Source organism: Coloeus monedula (assembly GCF_965178545.1).
Source record: "Coloeus monedula genome assembly, chromosome: 1".
NCBI classification, from domain to species: Eukaryota; Metazoa; Chordata; class Aves; order Passeriformes; family Corvidae; genus Coloeus; species Coloeus monedula.
Window position 1 is genome coordinate 83,292,002 of NC_138781.1, and position 23,451 is coordinate 83,315,452.

Below are 23,451 nucleotides of genomic sequence, written 5' to 3' on the forward strand. Positions count from 1 at the left end.
CCCAGACACTTACAAATGTGAGGCCCAACAGGAAGATAACAAAATAGCAAGCATGATGGTGGTAACGCCCTCTTGAAAACACTTCACTAAGTGCTCTTCACATCAACCAAGGTTTGTTCACCCAAAGACATTTCATTTCAGGAGACAGGTTTTCCAGGACTACAGGCAGTAGGGGAAAAGGAGGTGAGGCAGCAAAGAGCTGCAGGGAGCCTGCAGGTACTGTCCAGTAGAAGACACTGCCCTTTGGAAGAAGTACTTCCTTTCTGAAGCATTAAACAACACAAGGCAGAGCTGCCTTTTGTTAAGGAACTGAAACTGATGTATGCTTGGTTTTGATGCAGTTTTACACCAAAATTCAGCTTGAAAAAGCTTGAAAACCTAACCCAGCATCATCATGTCTAACATAATGACAACCGTTACCACAAGCATTACAAAACCTTGCAGCTTCCTATCTGTGAACTGTCAAACATCAAACTTTCTTTGATAGTATTTGGAGAGAAAATTAGGACACCAAAGGTCCTAATTTTCAAAGGTCTCTTCTCCCTTTAAAAATTTATTAAAAAAAAAAATAAGAACAGTTGCCATCAAGACCAAGAACACAAGGTCAAGTGAAGATTCATATGGCTGATTTATTGTCCAACCCCATAAAAATGAACTTGAACTTCTAAGTTAATCGACTATGACTTATACTTGCACATGTAAAAGTTGAAAGCTAAGCACCCCAAAAAAAAAACCAAAAACCGAAACAAATCCCAACAACTAAAAGAAAACCCACAAACCAATAATAGCAATAATACCTACAGCTAAAATAATTGAAATGCTATGAAATATGAGCTACTTGCTTTAAGGCTAATCCACCTTTTGAAGATACCTGATCATAGTATAAAAGCCCTGTAGTGCCTCAGATACATGAAAAATTTTATATGCTTGGCCGTGAGAACCCTTTAAACTGAGCAGTTTCCAAAGCACCTTACAGGGAAGATGTGAGGTTGGACTGTCAAGCACACTGCATGCTCAAACAAAAATTTATGGGAATTTGGAAGCTTTTAAAAGTTTCTCTACTGTACACAATATCTGCAGCATGAGTTGTTCTCATGCCAAGGCTGTATTTTTCTAAAACGTGCTAGCAAACACTAAATTTCATATTTAATCTGATGTGACACACCAGATTTTAAACTCATATATGCGTAGTCATTTTAACTCTGAAGAGACAGACATTTTTAACAAGTAGATGCTAAAATTCTCCACAAAAATCCCACCACCTACAGGCTGCCAAAATTCATATGACTGTAGTGATTTCAAAACACAGCTGACTTGAAGGCACCTTGGAAGCTGGTATGTATTATGAATGCAATTTCTCCTGTCACAATTCATATAATCCTGGGTCATCGGGCCAGTAATTTCCATTCTACCTAAGCAAGAGGCAAAGGGTGCCCTGATGACCTTCAGCAAACACTTGTTTCCATACACCACATTTTAGATGAGGCTTCTGGAATGTGTTTCCACCAAAGACCACTACTAACCTGCTACATGTAGAGTAGAGAGAAGTACTGTAACAGGCAAGACAGAAAACACCTGAATTAAACAGAAAAAACCATTTGCTTATACAAAAACCAGTTACGGCCAGCAAGACAGAGGTGTCAGATCTCATCTCAGAAAGTTCCTCCTCTCAATCTCCTTCCATCAAAAAATTATTTAACTACATATGTTCTGATGAATTATACGCATTGTTTGGCTGCCAGCTACAATCTTTTGATTTGTACTTACAGCTGAGTCAGAATTCTTAAAGAACCATTTAAAGTTCTAACTCCAATGTGACTTCATAATGGGTTACAGTATGCTTAATGTCACACATTCCCCAGCTGGCTTACAAACTCACTCAGAACCAGTCACAATGACTGTCTGCACTCCAATGTCAAATTTTATTTTTAACATTAAGAATATATATGCTTATATTTCTTTCATTTTAAAGGTTTAATATTTTCTTTAAAGGATAGCATCTTTTAACCAGGCCTTTTTAATTGGGTTACTATATGCAAATTATTGTGAGAATTAGTATTACTAACACTTTATAGTCTACATATCCTCAGGAGCCCAGCAACACTATTTGCATTGAAAGCTACCCAAGGACACCCTCACAGAAGTGAAAACTGTTACAATTAATGCCTGACTGCCTTTGGAAAAGCATACTCATGAGCTGGAGCTCTTCATTGTATTTGTAAAAACTGGGGTCCAGTAGTTGTCCATATCACCACAGAATCATATAATCATTTGAACGGAAAAGACATCTAAGATCATCAACTCCAACCATGAACCTAACACTGCCAAGCCTAGTACTAAACCATATCCCCAAGTGCAACATTTACGTCTTTTAAATACCTCCAGGGATGGAGATTCAACCACTTCCCTGGGTAGCCTATTCTAGTGCTGGACAAGTCTTCCTATGAAGAAATTTTGCCTAATATCCAATCTAAACCTCCCCTGGCATAAATTGAGGTCATTTGCTTTCATCCTGTCACTCAGTTACCTGGGAGAAGAGACCAACCCCCACCTCACTTCACCCTCCTTTCAGGCAGTTGTAGAGAGCAGTAAAGTCCCCCCTGAACCTCCTTTTCTTCACACTAATCAACCCCAGCTCCCTCAGCTGTTCCTCGTAAGACTTGTGTTCCAGGCCTGTCACCAGTTCCGTTTCCCTTCTCTGGGCCCTCTCCAGCACCTCAATGACTTTCTTGTGAAGGACCCAAAACTCACCACAGGATTCAAGGTGTGCCCTCACCAGTGCCAGGGGAACGATCACTGCCCTGTTCTGCTGACCACTCTATTGACAATACAGGCCAGGGTGCCACTGGCCTTCCTGGTCACCTTCAGGCACAACCATATTAAAAAAAGAGGCAACCACTGTAACTAGACAACATTTGACGTGTTGGTTAGTTGCACAACTGAGTAAGCAAATCCCTAGGAATGGCAAAAAATTACTCTCAGGACTTAACACAGACTGCTGGCAGCTTGAATAGCAGAGGTGTAAATGCCTAGAAAGACTGCTTAAGCTTCTGGGTCCTGTGCCTGCTATAGGTGATTTGCACAAACATACCAACAGAAACAGAAAATTCATAACAAAAGCAAGCCTCCAAGCATGGACCCTTTAACAGAAGCCATAACTAAGCAGAAAACAAAACAAAAAAAAAATTATATGTTTTGCTTTTAAAACTAGTAAAATATTTACCTTGTTTTTCTCATGGCAGGAAGTTCGAATGCCTGCTTGAAAAAACTTGACCTAGCCACACCAGGAACCACACTGCTACATCTGCTTTAGGCTGTCATTTTCCATGTTTTACAGAATCACAGAATATCCTGGGTCAAAAGGGACCCATGAGGATTATCAGTCCATCTCCTGGCCCTGCACAGCACCATCCCCAAAAGTCACACCATATGCCCATGAGTACTGTCCAAATGCTTCTTGAACTCTGTCAGGCTTGGTGCTGTGACCACTTCTCTGGGGAGCCGGTTCCACTGGCCAACCACCCCCTGGGTGAAAAACTTTTCTCTAACATCCAACCTACACCTCCCCTGACACAATTTCAGGCCATTCCCTCAGGTTCTGTCCCTGGTCACCACAGAGAAGAGATCAGTGCCTGCCCCTCCTCTTCCCCTCACAAGGAAATTGTGACTGCAGTGAGGTCTCCCTTCAGCCTCCTCCAGGCTGAACAGACCCAGTGACCTCAGTCACTCCTCTAATGGTTTCTAAACAACTTTAGATTTATGTATGAAGCAAGAACCACATCTTACTATTACGTTTTTGGAACTTACCCTGGCAAATCTCATAACTGCTTTTATTAAAACTAGATTTTCTATATGAATCAATCACTGACTGGTAAATCATGCAAGTACTTTAGCTTTTAATAAAGACATGGCATTTAATCAAAAAGTAGTTGGATTGCTTCTGTATTTCCAGAATTACAAAATCAATAGTAAAATTCAACACATATAGATGAAAAATTTCTCAGGCCTAAGTTTCCTCTCTGCTTACCCTGAACAAGCTTCCCTGAAGTAGGTTTCCCCCCATTTGAATCACCTTTTACTGCTGTTTGCCAGTTTAAGAGGAACAGTCAGTGTTTCCAGGTCCAGGTTGCTCCATTTAATCCAGAGCATTAACGCAGACTCCCTGACATGGGAAGCAGGGCCACGCTGACATGCCTGCAGGTATCTGACATCCAGCTACCAGAAGCTGTTAATGCCAGGAGACACAAAACATGAACAAATGGGCTGGTAACAAGAATTGTCCTGGAGAAAGAGCAGCAGATGCCAACAGTATTCAGCTTTTTGTAAGGTAACTAAAATATTTAGAGTACTTAGCGTTCTTCTTTTAAGAGCATAGGCCAGAAGAGAGCAACAGTCCTCATCAGGCCTAAAGAGAAATATGACCTAAAGAACAAGTCAGAAGAAATCACACCATTCCTACCAGATTAGATTTGGAGCATCTTACCTTGTGATGGGAAAGGTCCTCAGTCTGTGTTAGTCCTCTACTGCAGGAAATGCTCACCATACAAAAACCAGTATTCAGGAAAAGAAAGCCTAAGCAGGATTAGATAATTACAAACAGAGACAAGCAAGTGAGGCAGCTTTGAGTCACAGCTGTTGTCAAGCTACAAAATCTGCTTTTTGCAGGATTCTGCCAATAATCACAGACAGTAAATGTGTCCATTTGCCTTTCTTCTATCCTTACCAAGGAGGAAACAGACACTGCAGTTCTATTCTTTTTTTAAACCCCTGGAACGGCTTCAAGTCCATAAAGGAATTCTGCACAAGTTATTTGAAATTCACAGACCAGACCAACTTTAGAAACTTGCTGAAGAAGCAATGACCTTTAGCAAGAGAATTTCTTCCCATGCAAACCTTCTGCATGGGTGAGGATCACAGTTTAGACAACTATACCAGCAACAAATGGATTCTCCAATGGCACCTTACCTGATCTGAGGAAACTACTACAGACTAAATTTGAAAATGCCCTTTTCTCTGTATAAACCATACTAAAACTAAGGGGGCTTACAGCTATACCCAGCAGGTAGATTAGCTTTCACTCTAGGTTCACCCTCAGTTTAAAAGGTAGTCTCATTGCTCTGAAACAGAGACTTCCAGAAGAACAAGGATACTTTCTACATGCAAACAGATGCTTCGACTCACAGTCATTCTCAGTGAGAGTTGCCCCAGTTGGACCCACCAAGTCCAAGTCAGGGCTTGGAACTACAGTACAGTGTGATACAAGCAAAGTATTTCAGAAAAAGCTATTTCAGGGTAAGATGAACGCAGACAACTTTATGCTTAAAAGCTTTTACTGTAAAAATGTTTATAAAACCCATCCCTTATTGAGAGCTATTGAAAACAGATGAACAATAAAAATGCTTATGCAGGAAAAATAAAGAGCTTGGAAAAGTGCAGCTTTATTTCTTATGGTCCATAAATCCAACAGTTAGAGATGTGCTATACATGCAACAAAACCCTAAAATGGTCCTTCATATGTCACTGCAAATTCATGGAGCTTCAATTAATTTTTTCATTATGACAGGAGTAGATCACACAAGTAGGTTAATACATTGTCACTCAGCAAGGCTGCACTACTAGAACAGGGCTAGAAAAGCAGCTTTATCTATCTAACAGTCCATCCATCAAATCAAAAGGCTAAGAGAATAGGGTTTGTTCAGACTGGAAAAGAGAAGGCTTTGGGGTGACCTAGGTGTGGCCTTTCAATACCTGAAGGGACCCCACAAGAAAGATGGAGACGTGTTCTTACCAAGACATGCAGTGACAGGACAAGGAGGAATGGTTTCAGACTGAGACTAGGTTTAGGTTAGATATTAGGAAGAAATTCTTTCCTGTATGGGTGGTGAGGTCGCCCAGAGAAGTTGTGGATGTCTCATCCCTGGAAGTGTTCAAGGACAGGTTAGATGGAGCTGTGAGCAATCTGGTCTAGTGACAGATGTCGCTGTCCATGGCAGGGGGTTGGACCTAGATGATCTTTGAGGTCCCTTCTAACCCAGGCCATTTTGTGACTAAACAGCAAGGAAAAAACAGACTCTCTTTCTCTCTAATGAAACTTCTTATATTGCTGCTGCTCTGAGGCTCAACCACAAGGTGCCAGAAACAAATGTTTTTAGCTAAACTATAGTGATGAATGATCATAATTTGCAGGATTTCATTTATAAACACAAAATACGACTGCAGCTTTTCACTTCTACTGACTACTGTAGCCAAGAGAATTGCAGTATTTCAAATAAGGAGTAGTGAAGACCTAACAAGAAAAGAGCACACACTTACCTCTCATTCTTGCTTCAGATACCAGTCACACTTCTACAGGTTCTGTCTATTAACTCTTCACATGACTCCATTAAACTATTCTTTGTTCATAAGTCACAAAGGGTCACTGCAAAGGACAGGACACCAGGCTACAGGGGTCTCACTTCAGCCAGTTCACGTATTTTAGGCTCTACACAAAGGTACTCCCAGGAGTGTTTTTAGAGAAAGCGATCTTGCCCATACAGCCCTTTTCTTCCAATTCCTACTTCTGCCACTGCTGATAACTGCCATAGAGATTTTAATTTAAATAATGGGGGACACACATACTGTGCAAACCCTGGGCTGTCAGCCTGGAGAGATGATCATCACCTATACAAACAATGCACAATATTTCTTAGGATAAAAGCAGAGCATTAGGATTTAACTCCGTGACATAAATGCAACAGCATGATATGAAGAGTCCCTTTCCAATGAGAACCCATACAAAAACATACTGCTCTGAAGGACAAACCCTCAGGTGCCACGTTACAGAGGAAGGCAAGCAGTCCCACAGCAGCACACTCTCACAGGTCAAGGACATGTCTTGGGTTAGCAGAAAGCAGGCCAATTAATCCCAAGGAATCAATCACCATTTAAGTTTAGCATCAACCAAAAATAAACATGTTCAAGTCTAAAGAGCACTTTTACATTACGCATGTGCAAACAACATTTTAAGATAAAGGTAGTACTTTGCTATGAATGAGGCATAAAGTACTTCACAACAATTTATCTTACTGTCATTAAGCATTCAAAGAAACAGCAATTCTAGTTTGTTTACTATGGCCAGATTCCCAGATTTAATTTTTTTTCACACATCTATTTAACCTAAAAACTGGACAGCTTAGGCTTCAAAAAACAGAAAACTGAAAATGTAAACAACTTTTCCTTGAGGTGAGAGGACTTATAAACTTGGTAGGTCGCTTATCTTTACCGCAACATCGGAGAACTTTTGCCAAGACTGTAGATTCCCAATTAGTTGAGACAGTACAGGATTTTACATCAATTTTCTCACTTAGACAGAATAACAGTCCTTAGCATCCTCCACTTTCATCTGCAACTCTAACTAGCAAAAGCAAATAATGACCATTTATTCAAAGTGAAGGTGGGAGAAAATTCTGCCCACAAGTTTTCCTGCAGCTCTGGTACCTTGTTGAGAACTCATCTACAGATTATGGAGATTTAGGGGGAGAGAAGTAAATGTTTCTCCCTTTCCTAGTTGATAAGCTGGCTCTGAAACTCTTCATTTCCCTTCTGCTGTTTTAGAATGAAGGAGGCTTGATCCAGTTCTGTCATTAGATTTATGAGGAATGTGCAACACAGACCCAGTGGGCAGCAAGGCCCAGTTCTGTCACCCCTAAATTTTCCTTTGCTTCAGAGGAGTTTGCTGGCTGCTATAATTTAGTTGGCCTTTCCTATTTCCTGTGCCTCTCGCAGACAATAAACAGAAATATTCCAGACATTGCATTTTGTCTGGATCCCAAGAAGCATTTTCAAAACAACACAAGTACTTGCAGTACGCTCTCTCCCACACTTCTCAAAACAACAGAGCAGAAAAGAAATACTCATCTCAAGAGACAACTGTGCCATTAAGCCAAAGAATAACCTCTTAGCCACTTCATAATTTACTCAAAAGTGATTAGGAGGTGTAATGGAAAATTCTTCAGGATGTTAAAAACTTCTGGCCAGTCTGAATGACACCAAGGCAGGAAGAGTACTACCTGAGCTGCACAGAATCAAGCAGCAGTTGCCACCAACCAACCATCTGCACAAGGGAGCACACCCAAGGCTTTACTGGCTTTGCATACAGTTACCAAACTATGAGAAACTGTTGTCAGATTTTACAAGAGGGCAGTAGGCAGCTGGATTTACTGACTGTAAGGATCTCAGGATCAGAGAATCAGAGACAACAGATGTGCATCTCTCAGAACACACTGAGGCGAAGCCAGACTAATCTTAGACTGGAGTTTGCTTTCAGCTGCAGAGAAAATTTGAGAGGCAGCTCTTGAAGAGCAATTCCAGATTTGACCCAAAATTACAAGCAAATTCCTTTGGCATCTTCTGGATGGATTCCTTACCGGTTCTAACTTCATTCAAACCACCTTTCTTACCTATCCTTAATTGTTTCCAACATGGCCACAGAGCTTCATAGTAGTTTACACAGCAAGATACCACAGGAAGTAATTCAAGTGGCAAACTCTCTTTAAAATACTTTTGAAAGCCTTTGTGCCACTTATCTAAATGGTGTTATCTATCCATACGGTGTTACCAAATCATAAATCCATTACCCTTCAGAATAAATCCTTATGTAAGTGGCAAAGCAATGACAAAACATCAGATAGGGAGAGTTGTCCATTTACTGTTCACAACTGATGCTATGTCTTTAGAGAAGTTTTCTTATGTCTCATGTAAAGAGTTAATCTTCAAGAAAAAAAACAAAACAAAAAAAAACCAACAGTGATACTCTTTCCAACTTCGTTGGCAAGCACAGAAGAATCACCTGATATGCCAGGCCCTTGAGATGTCTTGGACTATTGCCAAACAGGAATATTATGCCACTGTACTTCTTTTTACCTATTGCTCAAGAGAAAGTCAGTCCTTCAGTAAATGGAAGACAGCAACAAATCTGATAAAGTTCATCAAAGCTGTGACTGCACCGCTCCACGTTAGAAGAGTTACTCTGCCACTGCTCAGATGCAGCATCCCTGTCTCCTCCACCACAGAACATTCCACCAAAAAAATCCTAGGGGAATACCCAGCTTATTGCAGCTGGCAAGCAGCAAACTAAGAACACATTACATCAATAAAAGAATTTTAATTCACCACCTTTCCAGAGGGCATAGCCCTGTTGAAGGGTAAGGTTGTCACATTTCACTGGGTCAGGTCAATGCACTACATTAATATATATTGACATAAAGCATTTGTGTTATGGTAAATTGTTTATAAAAAATGCAATTAGCTGATTTCTGGTCTGCTGGCAACCAGAATTATCAGGGCTCAGCTGATGCATTTCATAAGATAGCCAGGATTTAATGACTTTCCTGTATAACTAATGTGGCAAGACAGTCTCAAGGAAAGTACAATGGTCTGGTTTCCAATCTCCTTAACACATTTCATTCTTGCATTACTTGTGCTTGGTTTTTTGCATCTTTTTCTAAAGGCATAACAGTACATTTTCCTTATCTGAATTTTGCATTTTAAATAAAAAAGTAACAAAAATACAGTTCAATTCCTTAAATGAAATATTTCAGAAATAAGCCATCCTTTTTAGATCACAAAAGTCAATGCTGGTCACACAAAACTGAAAATCATATTCTTAGCCTTAACTCTTCAAATTCATTTCACCAGAACCAGATTAGAAAACTCTTTGAGGATTCTTATTGGAATTCTAGGGCTTAAAATTCTAGATATTCCATTAATCTAGGTCATATATTAAGAAGAACTTAGAGGCTCAAAGAGAGTTGTGAAAGCCTTTTTTTTTTCTTAAAGATGCACTACACAGGTAAATAAAAAGCCAAAGTATTAACAACACTATGTAGTATGAATATACAACATCTCCAATATATGTTCAGAAGCCAAAATTAAGGCCAGTTCCCTAAAGAATTTTGTTCTTCAAGTTGTTCATCATACATTTTTCATTTTTGCATCATGGATTTTTCATTTCATTCTTATCACACAATTTTGATTTCTGCAAAGCTGTATTACTTGTGTGCAGTCTGGGTATCACTAACACAGGACTTCAGCTGTCTGGCAGACAAATGCAAAGCCAACATACAACAATTAGCATATTAAGATTTTTTCTTTTAACTTTTCATGGCTTCATCATGAAGGAGGATTTAAAAAAAAATTAAGTCCTTATTAAAAAAAAATCCCTTTTTAAAAACCAGTAGCTCTTGTTCCAAAGCAAAGAGGCTCAGCTACACCACAAGATAAGGATCTTTTCTCAAAACTGAAGCAAACTCAATTTTGCTATTACTGTAGAAGAGAATAGCAGAGAACACTTCATGTAATTCATTATTCTTCCACCATTTCCTATCACCCCAAAACACACCACTAGGAACATCTAGCTCATGAGATGATTCACTAGTGACGCAGATTAGCCTATTATCCCTAGAGCATTCATTCACTTTTTTAATTTAAGCAAAGTTTCTACTGGGTACCTGCTGAACATCTCTTGTACGGTCCAGGAAAAAAACACCTTTTCACTGCAGCTCCACCTCTTTGTACTTTCAGCTGTAAGACTCAAGACTCTAGAATATGTAATTGAATTTACACTGGGTTTTTTTTTCCTGAAACCTCCTGTGGTCAAGTCTACAGAAAAGAAAGTTTTACACAAAAATCCTCACACTGGAAGAGCACATGTTGTTACAATTAAATAAATGCTGGTAAGAAGCAATCTTCATCTTCAAATCAGCCTAGAGTATCTAGGATTTGTTAAGTGAGGGAGAGGAGGTGGAGCAATTTTATTCTTAGTTCTGACATCCACTGCTACCAGCTAAAGAGCAGTCCCCGAATCGCCTGCACCCCCTACTTTATTCAAGTAGCAATAATCTGTATTGGCAACACACTTCCATCCTCATATGTTTGGATAAGGGATAGCAGCACTTCTTGCTCATAACAAGGTTTTTCATAGAACACCAAAGAACCTCAAAGAGGTCAAACCTCAAGCAGGTCAAATACAGCACCTGCAAGAACTATGAAGAAGAAACTATGCATATCTTTTACTCCTGTGGAAAGGTAAAACTCTACAGAGATGGAAGAAATTTCAAAGGTTTTGTGGAACACTCGGAAAAAGCTGACTGCAAAAGTATCACAGAGCAGCATTGCACCATCACACTGTATTTGGAGAGCATTCTAAACCAAAGGGGATTAGAAATCAATGAAAACCCCAAGAATTCTTTCCATTTGCCCTTGAGGTCTTGCATTGCTCATCCTGCACCTCTCATAGTGCTACAGGTTAAAACCACAAAAAGCAAAAGTAGATTTTTCATGTAAAAGTGAAAAGAAAACATATCACACTTATTTAAGTGTGGTCAGGCTGCCTACTAGTTAAGGATTTGTGTGAAAGAGTGAGGAACTTCAGTGACCCCTTCTCTACCCTGCCCTTCCTTACCTGGCTGCACAAAGCAGCATCTCTCACGAAGCCTAGATTACTACACTCCAACAGGTGAGCTCGATCTATCCTATTCATTAGGGAGAACTTTTATATGACAACGTGGTCATTGTCTCTGGAGAATGCCATCCACTTCAAGACTTCACCAGGCATGATGAAGAACTCATGAAGAACAAAACAGCTCCTTTTGGGTATGAGCTAGCAGACATGAGGGATCTCCTCACAGGGCTGACCAGGAGCCATGTACCGCCACTTTCCACCCTTGGTAGATATCAATTCTTCTCAACTAAAAGAAAAACTTAGAAGAGTAAGTTCTACTGATTTTACAGTGATTTCGTTCACACTTAACACCCACTAGCCAGCATCTACAGATCTAAAGCAAGATGGTGTGACAATCCCTCTTCTCCCAAGAGCATAGTTAGAGACCTGGCCTTGGCTCAAAAATGCCTCCTAAATCTACAGAATCCTTCACAATTTGTCTTATATTTTCTCAAAACCATGGATGGCTAGCATTAGTAACAAGGCTGTTACCAATATGACCCACTTAACAAAAAGCCCAGGCTCTGTGTCCTACCTACCACATTCCTTTCAGTCAAGTGCCGATACCTCAGTTACGAGGAAAATTGAGGAAAACATGGGTAGGATTAATCAGTGCTTAAAAGGCACAAACGGACAAACCACACAACCACTGACAGCCAACTGCTGTGTGAAAGGCTCCTGTGTCTGACTAGACTGATTCTGGTTTAGATTCTAATCCTGGGGAAGCTAAACTTCACTTTCTAGGAATGTTTTTGCTCATGTAGGGACTTAATGAAGAAACCCTACACTTCAGTGACAGACAAGGCAAGGGTAAGGTCAGGAGATCTTATCCACAGAAGGGCAAGAATTTGTTTTCTGTAGAAAATGAGGCCTGGCAAAATGAAAGCAGGAAACCCATAAAGGAACAGGTCTGCAGCATTCACTGTGTCCTACTTCTGCTGCCAACTCCTGTGCTCAAAAAAAAGGTAAGCGATAAGGTTGTTCAAATCCACTTCATTACCTGACACTATGGAAACATGTACCATTTTAAAGATGCTGGGCAGTCATCACAGTTCAGCTCTTGGAGAGACAAATACAGCTTGCCATACAATTTACTTTCATGATGAGAAGCAAATTACACCATTATCAAAGACCTAAATCAAAACAATATTTGAATCAATAAATTCCTGTACAACTAAAGAGAAATTAGCCCTTCCCCTTATTCACAATTTCTGTGCTACCTCTTGATAAACTGTAAGCCAATTCACAGTTGGATTATTTCTCAGATACAAGAAAGGCTCTCACATGGAGCCTTCTAAAACCAGATTTAAAACAGGAAAAATTAGTAATTGTTTGAGGGAGAGGAAGTCTCACATTCACCTTTGTTCCACTAGTTCCTGGCAAGAGAAATAAATACTCACCACAAGCATTCATGTTTTTCCGTAAAGACAATCATGCAGGGCAACAAAAGGTACACCCACAGGGGAGTAAAGAGCAATAATTTCCCAAGAGAAATGAAGACATAAGCGAAATATTCTGCTCATGCCTAATTGAGTGCCAAAGAAAACTTTAGACTGGACTATGCTGTCTAGTCTATACATACAAATGGAAAGAAAAACAGTTTCAAAAAGTCACCCCTAAAATCTTACATTAGAACTTTTTAATTCATGCACTGCGGCTTTAGTTCTGATGCCACAGAACATTTAACCTTTCACCTTTCTAGAAAGTTACCCCCTCTCCCACACAGAACAAATGTTCAAGGAATAGACAACATTAACAGGTGAATTACCCTAGAGGTAGCTTTTTGGTACTAAAATCAAAATGCAAATTCAACTGCTCTACTAGCATCAGACATAGCAATACCCAGAACCCATTGTATTGTACATAACTTTTGGTTTTAAATAGAAGACACTACATTGAGAAGCATCTACTAGCACTTTAGAGGATTAAAATTAACCATGTCACCTGGTGATGAGAGCAATCAGTGATTGCTTTCAGAAGAAAACTTAAGACAATCATATTTCATTATTTCACATATGAAAAGTAAGCCATTTCTTTGAAACTAGAACATTAACCTTCCATAACTTAAATGGGGGATTTAAACCCTCTTTGATTCAATCCTAGAATATGTGAAAAGAAGCAAACCTTTACACCAGTAGAATAAGGATTACTGTCAAGTATTTTTACCAGTCACGGCTACATCAACTTGAATATGGCAGAAGTGATTTCTTCTTATTATTATTAATACAACTTTATTAATTAAAGTAACAATCTTAATCTTAAAAACAGAGCTATTATGGCTAGCTGTTCCTCCTGAAGCAAGCAAAACTCCACTGAAGAAGCTTTTATGAAAAGTACATACCATTGCTGCTGCCAGAAACAGCAACAAAAAAACACAGCCAGATTCTACCACCACAACTCTTAGGAGGATTCTTCTATTTTATCTGTTCTCTGCCAAGAGAAAGTGTAGTCATTGAGAAAGCGTGAATTTCTTTATGCAGTGGAAGTGAATACCATTTTTACCATTTATAATATAAGGTAAAAATAAATTACAGCTGAAAAACTCCAAACCAGCTGTAGACACAAGTTTACAGAGTACTGTTTAATACTCAACTACTGTAATACAGCCTTCACACTTGCCAGAACTTGCTACAGATGAACTCTATTGCTTCTGAAAGCCTGGTAGTAGCTTTTCTTAAACATAAGTAACCAGTAGAAGTACAGGAGGATCAAGCTAGGGAATATTTAACCAAACTGGACAGACAAATCCATGAGACCCAATGGAGTGCACTGGTAATGGCTGTGGGATCTGGCCAATGTCATGGCAAGGTCCCCCAGTTACTGCAGACAGGTCATGGCGATCAGGAGCTCCCCAGAGCTGGACAAAAGCAAAACACACCCCTGTCTCTAGAACAGCTTAGAGGACAATCTAGGGAGCCACAGGCTGGTCAGCCTCACCTCAACCCAGGAAAAGTGACAGAGCTTGCTGGAAAACATTTCCAAGCCAAGAAGGTAATGGGAAGTCATTATCAGGGATTTATAAGTGGAAGCCAGGCTAGGCCAACCTGATAGACATTAATAAGGAAACAACTGGCTCGGTGAACTAGGGGAATACACAAATGGTTTATCCTGACTTCAGCAAGACTTCCCAACTTTTGTTTTCCATAGCACCTTCACAGACAAATGGATGAAGCACAGACTAGCTAAGTGGACAGTGAGACAAAACTGAAAACTGAGAAATCTGCCAGGCAGAAAGTTACTTAAAGAGCTAGGACACCTTACTCTGGAGAAGAGGGCACTCAGACAGAATCTTATCATTGTGTATGAATACCTGGAAAGGAGAGGGAGTAAAGAAGACAGAATCTTCTCAGTGACAGCCAGTGAAGAGACAAGAGGGAACAGTCACAAATTGAAATACAAAGATTTCCATTTAAACATTAAAACATTTTTTTCTTCTTTTAAAACCTACAGGTGACCAAGCACTGCAACAGGCTTCTCAGGGGCATTGTAATATCTTCATCTTTGGAGGTGCTAAAAAATCTGACAGCACAATATTCTGTGCAACCTGCTCTAGTTGGCTTCATTTTGAGAAGCAGGTTGGATTAGAGATCTCCAGAGGTGTCACTTCCAATCTTTGGGTTTGTGTACTTCAGGTTCTACAGACATTAAAATATGTCCAAGAGTTGATTGGAAAATGTTGTAATGTAATTTTAGTGTCTGTACAGATCTCCACTGGCAGTCTAGTATTCCAAAACAAGAAAAAATCCACAACTAGAGGCTCTGGAATAAGAGAACCCATGCTAAAAACAGGTGAGGACCTTCAGGCTTGTTGGCCTGCTTGTACAAAAGAGTACACTCATACGTGAGCCTGAGGAGGAAGGTCAGCCACAGATATTCTTGACATATCGGAGCATAGAGTTAGCTTCAACTTAATGCTAGCAGGGCTGGCAATTAACTGGAATTGAAATCCTCCTGCTACAAGACTCTTTTTATACTTCTTTTAGTATATTCTGAAGTTTCAAAAATTCTAAAAGCTCAAGTTGTATATCAACAATTTTCATCACATAAACCAGCAATAGCTTATTGTTTCCACAACCTTATTTTAAAAAGGTTATGCAAGACCACACTTGGAGTGCTGTGTCCAGTGCTGGAGACCATAGCACAGGAAAGACGTGGAACAAGTCCAGAGAAGGACCACAGAAATGTCAGGGTGCTGGAGCACACCTTCCATGAGGACAGGAGGGGAAAGTTGGCGTTGTTCAGCCTGGAGAAGAGAAGACTCCTTTAAGACCTTATTGCAAACTTTCAATACTTAAAGAGGGCTTATAAGATAGGGACAGATTTCTACTAGACCTGTTGCAACAGCACAAGGGGTATTGGTTTTAAACTAAAAGATTTAGACCAAATACAAGGAAAAATTATTTTACAATAGGGTGGTGAAACACTGAAACAAGTTGTACAGCGAGGTGTTGGATAACCCATCCCTGGAAACATAAACGGTCAGGTTGAAAGGGGCTGTGAGCAACCTGAAGCTCATTGCAGGGGGATTGAACTAGATGACATTTAAAAGGTCCCTTCCAATCCAAACAACTCCATGATTCCATGTTGACACCACAAGCAACTTCCTTATAAAGTGTCAAAGAAAAGGCAAATGAAAAACTGGAATAGAAATATGTTTTACTCGGTACTACAGGAAAACCTCAAAAACATCTGTTGGGTACGTCTGTTGGTGACCAGCTGTTGCCTTTCGCCTTGCCCTCCAGTGACGAACAAGATCAAGTACTGCCATCATTGTGACAGAGACAAAACAATACAAGAGCCATGAGCACCACAAGAAACTCTCAAATAAGTGCACTTCGTCTTCATCAGTTCCCACAATAGCATTACTATCTCTCAAGGATAGGATTTAAGCAAAATTACCCTAAGTAATTATTACACAATTTAAGAAAAATGTCAAAGTTTCTCTTCTCTCTGCAGCCATTTACACAGAAGGAGGATTGTTCGCAATCTAGCAACAAATTATCTGCGCCTTGAATAGATGGCGTGCTGCTCCACAAAGCATGCAGTCACACAAAGTCTGGACTCCCCACGAACTGACAAGATTACAATTGTCATGTGACAACTACACTCGATACAAATTCTCCTTTTACTGTGAAACAAGGTCGTGTGACTCTCGATCAAAAGAGGCTCTTCCTAGTTAACTATCATTGATGTTATGCCAGGGTTTTTGGACTTCTCTTTCTTTCTTAAAAGAAAGATCAGAACAAAAAGACAGCCAACCTCATAACTGCGCATTTTATAATGTCATCTGCGAATTTCATTTGGTTTTCTTTTCACAGGAACAAAAGAGGAAATTGAGGAAGATAATTTTTAAAATAGATTTACTGAAAAGAGTATTAAAACACCTTCCTCCAAGCTACTACCCTGCTTGGAAAGACTTCAGTGTAGCATTACTGCAGCTATTATACACATTTGTACACAAATCCCTGAGAAAGAAAAGTGCCACATGACTTCAGATCTTGATTTGACAAAATTATGTATTGCAGACAGGAATTTCCTGATTCAAAACATGGGCATGAAAGAGAGATTCCTGTTGCTCACTTTACTCCAAGAAGGGTAAAAAAGGGTAAAAAAATCCCCAAAAGACAACAGTTTTTCCCCATTTACTTGTTTAAGGCAGAGGTCACAAAAGTGCATAGGGTGAAGACTCTATTTTGCCAACAAATTATTTTTGTTGAGTTTGGATATTGGCACAGGGTAGGAACCTTCTTCTTAAATACCTGTTATTACATGCTACTTGAATAACAAAGTCCCGCAGCTCATCTATCCAATCACAAGCTGCACATCTATACACATGGAAAGTGTTGCATATTTCTTCTTCTTATCAAGAAGGAACAGATTTTACTGGCAGCCCACCACCTGTTTTCCAGCTTTTTAAGGTCTCTACTCCTTAATTAAATAGTTGTCCTAATTTAGCAAAGCACATGTCCTGTATTAAAAAATAGGGCATAGCTAACTATAAAATGAAGAGCAGAAATAAACCACTTGTGCATTTCAGCCTTCAAATGTCATCCACTTACTTCTGCCAGTCACTTTCCTAACACAAACAAGACACACGAAGGAGCAAACCAACTCCTAGTTAGGAATTGTTCACAGAAGTAAGGAATCCAGAAGTGGCCAAGGACTGAAACCGCCAGAAAACTAAGTTCACTGAGGAGTTTTTTGGGGTAAGCGGTTTCGACTTAAAACCACTCACCCAGTTCTGAGTATATGTAGATTTTTATTTCTTCCCCCTCACAAGGAATGATATAGTATCAACTTCAGTTTGGATTTTATGAAGCCCAGTCTGGTAGAAGGATATTCAAATTCAGTTTAGAGAAGTTTCCAAAGCAGTCTCATCTCCTTCCATGCCTTTGGGGAGTGGGTAAAAGAAGGACAAGGATGTGCAAGTCCTGGACTCCTACTACCGTAGCTGAGACAGGTCTGCTGGAAGCTTTCCATGTCATGCATCCCCAGCTTCAAAGTTTATTCAGGCCTCGGACTGGAACACAGGTAACCATTTATTTTTTTTAAATGTACAGAAGAGCATTCAGTTAATCTTGCACCATGCAAAGCTACCAACCGAGTCAAAGATAACTCCCTAGAGTACAGTTAGTTAGCTAATATCTATTAAAAAAAATAAAATAAAATAAAAAGTGACCCCTCCTTCCCCAAGAAGCCTTTTATGAAACAATAACATTTTATGAAATAGGATGGATGTTAGTCAGTAAGTTACTTTCTAAAAAGCTATCAATAAAATTAGCAACTTTTTAAAGCCTAAATCTCCTACAAATCTGTAGCTGCGTATGTGTGTGTGTATAAACGCACATGCTTGAATCACACACAGGCTGTTCATTTTTTTTAGAAAAGAAAATTCTGTTTTATGAGAAACTGACAGCAGCACAGCAGCTCACTTAAGTACTGTGCCCGACACTCCTCCTGCCCCTGCCATGTGATCTAGACAGCAACATGCAACATAAGCACTGAGCTTAGAGCAAATTTACTTTTTGGAGACAAACTGAGTAAACACACACACACACAATCATTTCGAATTGCTCAGCAGACAGTTACTTAAAAAATGAGCATCATAAGCAGCATTTTTGAAGATTACTTTTGGTTAACAGCAGTTGGCCACTGTCAGACTGCAAATTCACTTTTAAAAAAAAACAACACTGGTTGAAGGATTGAAATTTGGAATATTGCCCTACTTCCAACCCCAGCTTTGCTGTTAAGAGGCAAGTCTCATCTCTCTGAAGGGAGCAGCATGAAATCCAGCCAAAGGTAAAATGCAAGAACCGACACCGGACAAGTACCAAAAAGCAGAATACAACCACGTAAGCAAGTGTGCACACAAAAAGCACCATTGATTAGCACCATAATATTTACAGTAGTCCCATGGAGGTTGTTAAGGTTAAAAAAAAAAAAAAAAAAACATAAAAACCCCCAAAAAACCAAACAAACACAAAAAAAACCCCAAAACAACAAACACTCCAAAACCCAAAAAAATACTTCTATCAGAGCAGAGAGATATTTTATCTCAGCAGATCACTTGAGAAAATATCAGAACAGTAAAGTAAGATGGTGCTAAGTGTGATATACTAAACTTCATGTTTAATAGCTCAAATAGTATTGTGTAAATGCAACTCAGACATCAAAACAAAGTGAGGAAAAAATGCACAGCTTAGGAGCATTTTGGCACCCAGCTAGATGGGATTCTTCACTTGACCATGGGAAACTCATGGGATAGAAAAAAACACAAATACCAGGATGAAAAACTGCCCTTGCTGCTAAAGATGCAGTGCACAGGGAAGATACCTCAAGGGGGTGTCACACTTTTGTAATTAAATAATGTAGGAAAAGCTCATTTATTACCATTCCCACCCATTTACCCTCATTAAGATTTCCTGTGAGGCTTCACAGATTCTGACCACCAATATAAATAATTGATAAATGATTATGATTCAACTCTTAAACAAAATAGTGCAAGACTATCATGGTATACTGTTTTTCACAGCTGACGTAAGCACTGCATGTGAAGTAAATCCAGCAACACTTTTTGCAGAAACAAATCCTAACATATGAAAAAATCTATAGGTCCTGAATGCCAGAACTTTTGGATTAAAAAAATTTCCATACACGACATCAGGTGTGTCAGAACACCTGGCATCACTGAACTAGCAGAGATCTAGTTTGAAATGAAAGGCAGCATTCACAAGGAGTTAGTGTCCAACAGCACCTTCCAGAAAAAGGACAAGTCTGAAAGTCTGGGTCTATAATGCAGACCTTAATCATGCTCTCCAGCTGAAGGGAGAGATTTGAGAGGGTAACATACTCCAAAATGAACACAGACTGACCATTGCTCCATGGTGCGACAGGCTGGCAATACCTAGAGAGTTTTAGCTACTGTATACCAGGTCACACATCATAATTAAAGCCACCTTTGTGGAACCGTGTTGCCTGTGCTTCATAGCAACAGTATCTCATGACAAAGGCAGGTTTCTGTATTGGTGCTTACTTTAGCAGAACACTGGGATCTACACAGGAATTCTCCCTCCAAGTGGTTTGTGAACAGAAAACACCACAAGTAAAAGTTTGGAGAAGGAACATTTTCAAACTAAGAACTGAGTGAAAGTTATTCCTAAAGAGTTTGCATTAAAATCTTGCCAAATTAAATATTCAGATTCAGAAAGAAAAGTTTGTCAGCAAGGCTTATGATTCAGAAAGGATGTTGATTTCCTTGTCTGAGCTGCTACTTAATCTATTTATCCCACAGTTTCATCTATTTTTCCCCTGCCATCCTCTGTTCTCTACAGCACCAGGCTCCTGTGTTGCATCAAGTCTTTCACGATACATTTTAGCTGACCAACTGGAGCTGCTGCTCATTGTCACCAATCCTCTCTAGACCAGCTTCTAGAAGGAGAAAGTGCAGGAGATGTCCAAAGAAAGTTTTATCCACAACTGCAGGATTCTGGACATTTGACTTATTAAAAAGACATTCCTTCGTATGGTCTGAATACCGGTATTGTCAAAATTCTGTACCATTATTTAGCTCTTCTCAAATTTGACTGGTCTCAGTTAATGGTCTCAGTTTAATGAGGAAGTCACTTGTGAAGAAGACATGTTGAAAAGTTAGTTATTTTGCAAAGCACTATTTCACCCCAATGTCACAGGTTCCTTTCATACATAAGAAAGGAGATTATTCCTCCAACTCATATCACAAAGCCAATTTCCTGATGTTACAGAAGCCTGCAGTTTTAAAGTCCTTCCCAAGAGGATGGGAAACTGTCTCAGGTGGTAAGAGGGACAGCATCCAGTCAGCCTTTTCCCAAAAGTCCCATGCCAACAGCTGGCACTACAGTCAGCACCCACCCAGCCTCGTGCCCAGCGCAGAAGGTTTTTCTGGGCAGAAACATTACAGCACAGCATGCAGCAAAGCACAAGGAAACACTGCCAAGGTGTCTGATCAACTTGGCAATAGCTAAAGGGCAACATCCTTCGATTCAGTCCACTCATCTGTGATGATGAGTAGGGTCTTGTTTGGTCAGCTGCCACAGCATTACATTTTAAGAGAGGTCCTTAAATACACTTGACTTTTGCTAGCTTCTACAACAAAAGACTGCTCCATCCACTATCAGACACAAGGCCTCCTCTTATTTAAAAACAAGCGGAGAGCTAAATAAGTGAGAGAAAGAAGAATGATTTATCCCCATGGCAAGAAAGTGAAAGACAGCAGTAAGACTCTTGCTAAGGTAACTGATGATTCCACTGCATAGGCAAAAACTCTACAACTTCTGCTCCATGATAAAGTGGATTTCTTGCTCCAGTGATCTATTATTATCTATTATCATCAATAGCACTGTTCAAACACAACTGCTGGAACACATTCAGAAAGACTCCTTCCAAACTTTAACACTTCAGTCTGAATCTACAGCATACTACAACAAGCCTGAAATCTCAACCTCCACATATTTTTCAGGTAAACAGATTTCCAGGAATATGATTTATAAAAATCATTTTAAAAGTCCAAATGAAAACTTAGAAAAGTAAACTTGTATTTAATATTTGACATTTTAAAATAGGTAAATTCCTGTAAACAAAGTTTTGTTTATGTATTAATTTATTATGTTACAAATTTTTAAATGAGTGTTGCATTCATATCCCATCTGCATGGCATGATTTTTCAGATAAGCAATATTATTTACATTTAAGCTTCATTCAGAGCAAGTTTTAGCCTTAGAAAATTAAATTAATGGAAAACAAATACATTCAAAGGCACTGTCAATTATTCACCAAACTCTATACTAATTTAGACTCCTCAAACATCCAACTGTCTTGTGCATCTTAACATGACAATTGTAGCTTCCAATAAAATCACATGCAATAAAGCCTTGGCCAACCAACTAAATAAAGGCAACCCAATGCAGTTTATGTGATCAGTCACAAACACTTAGCTGCCTGAGATTATTACATACACAGCACTGATGTGAATTTTTTAAAAAGTGTATTAATGATAACTGTAACAATGTAGCAGTCCATGCAACACCAGATTTCCTGGTCATAATAGCTCTCTATTTTAGAAGTGGTATCTTGAGCAAGAATTATCCTTGCCCTAATGTATCTGTTCAATATTGAGATGAGAACCAATTTGGGCAAATTCACTAAGTTCTGCAGTTCCACAGAAGAAAGGAAGGAAGGCTATGTGAAAAAAACCCAGTCATTTTAAAAATCATTTGCAGTTGTCTTCCTGAAATCTCACCTAAGATATCAGCAAGAGGCAAATGGGAAAACAGCATTAAAGAAGCTCAGCTAAGCTAAGGTACTTTTCTCCACCCCTAAAATGACACATCATGGTACAGCATCTGCCTACAAAGCCCAACAGGCTGAAGACTGTGTACCACAGGCACCACTCCATGAACTTCCAAATGAATATTCAGGTTGCTTTTAAAGTACACAGCAATTGGTGTTACCCCTCCACCCGGGAGCACAATCACATCCTACTAAAAAGCAACTTTTTACAGCAATTAAGTTGTTCATTTGTCAAAGGCACCAAAAGCTCCAGTAGTTTATGGGGGGGAAAAAAAAAAAAAGGCCTTCCTTTTTATCAGGTTTAGATTTGTTCTCCTCTGTATCACTCAGGGGAAAATGTAGCATGAGTGCTTCTCTAAGTTTCTTTGTAACTGATGACGCTTAGAAGTTACCAGGAAACACGATCTATGAAGCACATTAATGATGAAGTTTTGGTCATGGGGTTTGGGGATTTTTAAAATTTATTTTAATTTTAAACCACTATTCCACCTACTTCTCAACACAGGTAATGCTCTGTACTGCAAAGATTATTTTGCCACATGTAGTCTGCACTCCCAGGATCCAATCTCCACTCTGAATGTAGGAGAGAGACGAACTAATTAAGAACACCCTAATAGCACTAATCCTCCTCTTCCTCACAGTGCCTATCAGGTAGTTCCAGAACAGTTAAGCTCTCCTTCCCTTCACTGAGGGCTGCAAAAGACTCAGTGTCAGTCACATTCCTCCACAGAAATTGTACATTTATTGAAGCAGTCAGTCCTCTGAATCCACAAGAAAGCTCAGGCATGCATCCATGCCTTCCTGTCATTGAGGTAAGCACCCCCCAGCAGCATGATTTTTTGCAAGTGAACAGAACTATCAGCAATGACCCTTTCAACTCTGGTGAAAAACTAAGATTTCCCCTTTCAGGAGGGATCCAAAGAGGCTTTGATTGCAAATTCCAGGTTCATCCCATTTATGCAGGAGTTATTCTAGCAATGCTATCAATTGACTGAAACGCCACAACAGGAAGAATAGCTTAAAGCATCTGACTTCACCAACTCTTCAGAAAGCAGAGCTCATCTGGCAGTAAATGAAAGGAACTGCAGAATCTGCTCTAGAAGTGGCGTCTTTCCCCTTTCCTTTACACAATCTTCATGCATATTTTG

The 23,451-nt window shown here is 39.5% G+C and overlaps 1 protein-coding gene across 1 annotated transcript in view; it reads right to left on the reverse strand.

The window, feature by feature from the left end:
- FBXL7 (F-box and leucine rich repeat protein 7) overlaps positions 1-23,451 on the reverse strand; it is a 176,235-nt gene that overhangs the window by 151,710 nt on the left and 1,074 nt on the right. The gene's annotated exons all lie outside the window — the stretch shown is intronic.